Consider the following 6,000-nt stretch of genomic DNA (forward strand, 5'->3'; position numbering starts at 1 on the left):
ATGTTTCAGAAATAAACATAATGTCAAAGAGTCTCTACAACAAGTGGAAATGGCCGATGGACACAAATCATGGTTGGATGGTAAAAGTGGCAAACAATTCATTCGATGAATTGTATGCAGCATGTCCAGTTGTGAAGGTGACAATATGTGATGTAAAGATTGAACAAAACTTCTTTGTACAGGATACATCTTCGTATCATCTCATACTTGTACAACCCTACATTGTGGGAGTTTGAATGGAAACAAAGGTAATGGATGATGGTTCAGCATATGCTAGGATACGCAGCAAAGATGGTAAACGTGCTGTCCAGTTTCTCACAGTTTGTGTAAACCATGAAAGAAATCATGAAAACCTAAGAGAATATCCTCTACCAAAGGTGAGCAAAGAGTTTCATGACCATGGGAAAATGATGGTTTTTGGCCAAGTACCATTGTAAAGTGGGATTGCAGTGGTACAGAAAGAAAAAGGGTCTCGCTTGATCCAAAAATAGGTGAAACTCTCTCAAAGGGCTCCTTGGTATAAGGAATGAATCAGTATGTGTTACAAAACTTGAATATTTGAAGTGATGTGAGAGGCAATATGTACATAATGTACAAATAGGCATGAAAAAGAGTGGGTTGCTAGAGCCTACTAAAAATGTTCTAGGTTTGTGTGACCGAGTTTCTTTTGTAGATACTATTGGTGAGCTTGATGCTATAGTGGGGTCTAGTTTGCATCTTGAAAATGAAGTTGTGGAAGTTTTCTCTATGGAAAGTTATCAAGTAATAGAAGACTTTAAAGAAAACCAAACAGTCAGCGTAGAAGTCCATGTTGAAACTAAATACAAGAGTGCAACAAAGAAGGTGAAACTAGTATTCACCCTTACCACCCAGCAACATGAAAAAGATTGAGCGGGCTTCTTTACAACCAAGTCTGAGAAATCCTAAAAAGATTGGGGATACCTTCACAAAGGAGTCTTTCCAAGAGTTGCAGATTGGTCACGAGGAGTTTCGAACATAGGAGGAGACAAAGTGCTTGAAAGAAATGATTTCAAAGCATGGTAAGGCTTTTGCATTTGAGCCACATGAGATAGGATGTGTTGTTCCTTCTATTGTAGCTCCTATGGTAATTTTCACAATACCTCATGTGCCTTGGAATCTGCGGCCTATTCCAGTTCCAAAGGCTCATTTGCCAAAGTTAGTGGAGCTACTAAATGAGAAGATCAAAATGGGAATTTTGGAGCATTCTTGTGCTCCATACTCAAACAGGTGGTTCACAGTCCCAAAGAAGAATGGTTCTCTACGCTTCATCCAAGATATGCAACCAGTGATTCAAGGTGACAATTAGAAATGTAGGTACATGTCCAATTGTGGATGAGTTTGCAGAGACGTTTGCAGGGAGGGAAATCTACTCAATGGGGGATCTCTACTCAGGGTATGATCAATTTTATCTTGCGATTGAAAGCAGAGACTTGACAACCATGAGGACACATTTGGGTTTGGTAAGGATGTGTACCTTTCTGCAGGGAGCAAGCAAATCGGTTGCACATATGATGAATTGGATGAATAAGGTCTTACATGACTTTATTCCTCAAATCACAATGCCTTTCATTGATGATTTTCCTATCAAAGGATGTGAAGAAAGTGAAAAAGATGAATCTTTGGATCTCAGAGGATGTCGCAGGTTTGTGGTAAATCACATAAGTGATTGTGATAAAATTTTTTCTAGGCTGGAGGAAGTGAATCTTACATTTTCAGGGAAAAATTCTATGTTTGGTTTCAATGAAGTGCTCATTGTGGGGGCCATGTGCGGGCCATATGGTAGGAAACCTTGTCCAACAAAGGTAGATGCCATTCAAAGAATGAAAGAAACAAGCACTAGCATCACTGAGGTCATAAGGTTTTTGGGAGCATGTGTCTTTTATGTTATTTGGATTCCACACTATGCACATATAGCTGATCCTCTCTATCAACTTCTTAGAAAGAATCAAAAGTTTAAATGGACAGAAGCACATGTAAAAGCCATGAGAAAGCTAAAGGTTTTGTTTCAGTCATCACGAACTTTGAGAAAGGAAGACTATGAGTGTGTTTGCGGGTCGCCGCAATGGACGTCCATAGCATAGCTCTCAAGCATCAACATAAAATTATAGATAAAGTGGAAGCGACTCGGATGAGGCATGGAAACTCACTAGGGTGTCAATCTTAATGAAGTGAACTCGAAGAGATGCAACTACTAACTCTGCAAGCAAATCAAATGCACGAAAGACAAATAATTTGCCTATGTCCTTCTACACAGCTCTATAGTTATCACGCCCGTTCACCATGCAAATCATATCGGAATCGCACGAAACTTGAAGGGAAGCTACAGGGGACTATCAAGAACATATCTTATCACTGTCATATCATTCTGGGAGGGTACAACGATCACGATCGTTTGTCCCAAAGTATGCAAAAACAGCAAACGAATGATCCTAAAGGGTCATTTCTAGGTCCCTAAAGCCTCTCCTAGGGTCAAAACAACATAAAATGCATATAAACACTCAAAACAGCGATTTAAGGCCTAAATGGATGCATCTGAAACCTTCACCGAATCTTGAATGCTTACACTTGAATGGAAGAGCAGAGTAAGAGGAACACAATGCAAGAAACAAAATTGAATTTGGATTACCGTAGCCACAGAAGCGATGATTACAAGTTGGAGTAGAGAGGTAGCTCTCTGTGCGTAACTCAATAGTCCCTTATCTTCCAAAAAATGATCTCCCTTTCCCACTAGCCTTAGTGTATTATATACCTAGGGCTTTCTAAAGTGGCCGGCGGCCAACTTCTCATGGACCTTTACATACATCACTGGAAAAATTACATCTTTGACTCAGACTTGACATAGAAGATTGACATTAGGCTTTTACAGGGTTTGATGTATTAAACATCGGAAAAATAATGTGACCACATCAAAACTTTGGCCGGATGACCCAACGGGCGCCTTGGCTAGGTGGACACTTGTATGTTGTTATCACCTCCAAACACTCCCCCCTGCCTAGCTCGTGTCGTCCCTTGACACGACCTTGTGCAGTCTTGTCATAGGGTTGTCTTCAGCTTGGTCTTCAATGTTGGTCTTCATCTTGGGAAATGCGTTGTTATTGATGACGCTCCCCCCATCCTTGAGTGATGCATAGCTGTCATGTTGTTGATACATGATTTGAGCTTTGATTATCGAGGCAACGTTTCTTCTTGTTGTGCATTCGCCTCTTGGTTGTCAATCTTAGATGCCGTAAAGATGGATGTTGAAGTGTTTGATCATGTAGAACTGATTTTCCTTGTGGCGTGGACTTTATGATGGATATTCTTTCAAGGTCCACTGCAATTTGAGTTGTTTGCAATAGGTCCCCAATGTTGAATCACTGTGTGAGCTATTTTTTATTTTTGTGGATAGCTCGCTTGCTAAATTTCTCATTGCTTGATGTTGTAGTCCATTCTTTGACTTGCCATTGTTGGATGGAGCTTTGTTGTCACCCTTGAAGATAAAAGATGCTCTTGATAAGCATATGGAGACCTGCTGTTTTTACTCCAAGTTGTTTTTGATTGATTTGGGTAGCCCTTTCCTTATTGTTGATGTAGAAGGAATATATATAAGAAGTTGATGATGAGGTCTAGATTAGGGTCTTAAAACCTGGATGACCAAAGGGAAAAACCCAGTGGGAAAAAAGTGCCTTTGCTATACGCTCTTATTGGAGTTGAGCATTTTGACTCGAAGTACCTGTCATGCGAGGTGAGTGCTTGGGAGAAACAAAGGAAGAGTGCCTAATGTAAGTGCCAATCATGAGACACTCTATATGCTTATGAGAACTTTTTAAACAAAAGCATGTAGTGTAAAAGATGGAGTTGATGGGTGCTTCAAGGAACAATTGTAGCACATGTGACATCAAAGCACGTCTCAATAGCTTGCACGTTTCCCAGAAGGGTTTTCGATGTAGAAGCTTATCCACTCATTCCTCACTATGCATGGTGCGTGAGTGTCTTTTGGACTCTCTTCTTCACTTTACCAAACTTAAAATACATAGACTTGGACTCTTATGCTCACCTATACTAGCATGAGCAACACAACATAAATATGCTCAACTCCTCCACCTTGAGCAGTACCTAGAATAGCTAAGACTCTTAGACCACAGAGAATATTACTTGAAGCTTTGGGACTAATGCCTTGCTCATTTAGTGGCTCAGCTGCCCGACTCTTGACTTTTATCTCATGTATTTTTAATGGCGACTTGGACTTACCTGTTCATGGCCTGAAACCCAATGCCATAAGTTATTGAGATTAAGGCCTCTATCATTGCTTTGGTATTTGAATGCCACCATTTTGTCGAGTAGGTTGGAATATTTTGGCTCCTCTTGACTTGCTTGTTGTATGTTGATACTTCTTTGTAAAACAAGTCCTTCAGCTTTGATAGGGCTTGATGTAGCCGTTGCATTAATTTCCATGAGAAGCGATTTTCGAGATGTGTGGGTTATCTGTGATTGAGTTTCCACTAGCAATTTTGGAACCCATCTTGTTTTTGGTCCTTGTGTGACCCTCTTTGGCATTTTATCTTCTTCTATAATTTGATGGACACTAGGCTTTGGTATCCAAACTTGATGATTTCCGTTGTAAAAGCCTTGATTTTGTAGTAGAAGACGAGGGATCCATTTTGAGGTTGTTTCTCCCTTGGTTGTACTTAGTCCCCATTGGCTCTTTGTTGTTGTTGATTGTCTTTGTGTGGGGTCCTTTGCTACTTGGTTGGTCTTAGTGGCTCTAGGTTGAGCAACTAATTTGGGTAACCATATTTGGGTGTTACCTTCATAGAATCCTTGTGCTTCGAGTAGCTTCACTGGAATCACCCACTGATTCACCTGTTTGTGTTGGGTATCTTTGTTGAAGTCTGATTTCGGTACCCAAACTTTTCACGTTGCCCGCTTGGAAGGTCCTTTTGTTTGCCTTTTGTTGGTGTTCTTTCGCTTCCCTGAGTATTTTTTATTCCGTTGATAGCACGTCTTGTTCCTTGTAGAACTCGTTGGTTGAGGTGGGTAGGTCCAGGCTGTTACTTTAGGCTTTTTGGCCCAAACATAAGTGTTTCCTTGGAAGTATCCTTGAATAGTGATTGACTCATTCGATGCTATCCACCCTGTCACCTTTTGTTGTTGTGGTTGAAACCATGTTTCATGTATCCAAACTGTGTCTTTGACTTGGATGTGCTCTTTGGATACCAACACCTGCTTGACATACTTCGGCTTCTTCTGGATGCTTTTTTGTGATGGAAACTTTGGTTGATAGACTTTTTGCTTTGGTTTCCATTGCATTGTTGATGGTGTGGCTCTTGATGTAGAGGCTTCGTGGGAAATTTGATGGAAGCTCGTTGAAGGTAAAGTCGTTTGGCGAGGTTGATATACTTCAATGTTTACCTTTGCTTTACCTTTTTCCATGATGGTTGGAGATTTCTTCTCTGCATGGATTTGAGAAGCTTCATGGAGTCTTACCGTTGTTGTTGTTGAAGCTTTTGATTGTTGTAGAAAGAAGATGTTCCTCCAGCTTTCTGTTAGGACCAAGCTCTCTTTGATATGATGGGAGTTGATATGTGGAAAGTATCTTTATACTCCCCGATACTCAATTTGAGTACAGCTTCTGCCACTCCAAAGCTAGGAATCGGCATTGTTGAACTTGTGTAATCTGTTTCTTCTAGCTCATTGATTGGTGTCTTTCCCATCATGATCCACGTTCCATAAGTCATTAGATTCTTTGTTGCTTCTGAATCTATTGCCACCGAACATGTAACCTTGAGCCCTGTTTGTCCGCATAAATTGAATTTGATCATCGTAGGAGATAGTCCATCTTCTTCTTTGTCCCTGTTCTTCTTTTGATCTTGCGTTTGTTGAAGATTTGTCGTTGAACTTGGAAGCTTTTCTCCTTCATCTACTTTCATTTGCACTTTTTCTGGACTCGGCTTCTTTGAAATAGCTTTTGTCGATTCTTCAGGTATGTCAATGATGACA

Source organism: Adiantum capillus-veneris, chromosome 28 (genome assembly GCF_014529385.1).
Source record: "Adiantum capillus-veneris isolate H3 chromosome 28, ASM1452938v2, whole genome shotgun sequence".
In the NCBI taxonomy this organism is placed as follows: domain Eukaryota; kingdom Viridiplantae; phylum Streptophyta; class Polypodiopsida; order Polypodiales; family Pteridaceae; genus Adiantum; species Adiantum capillus-veneris.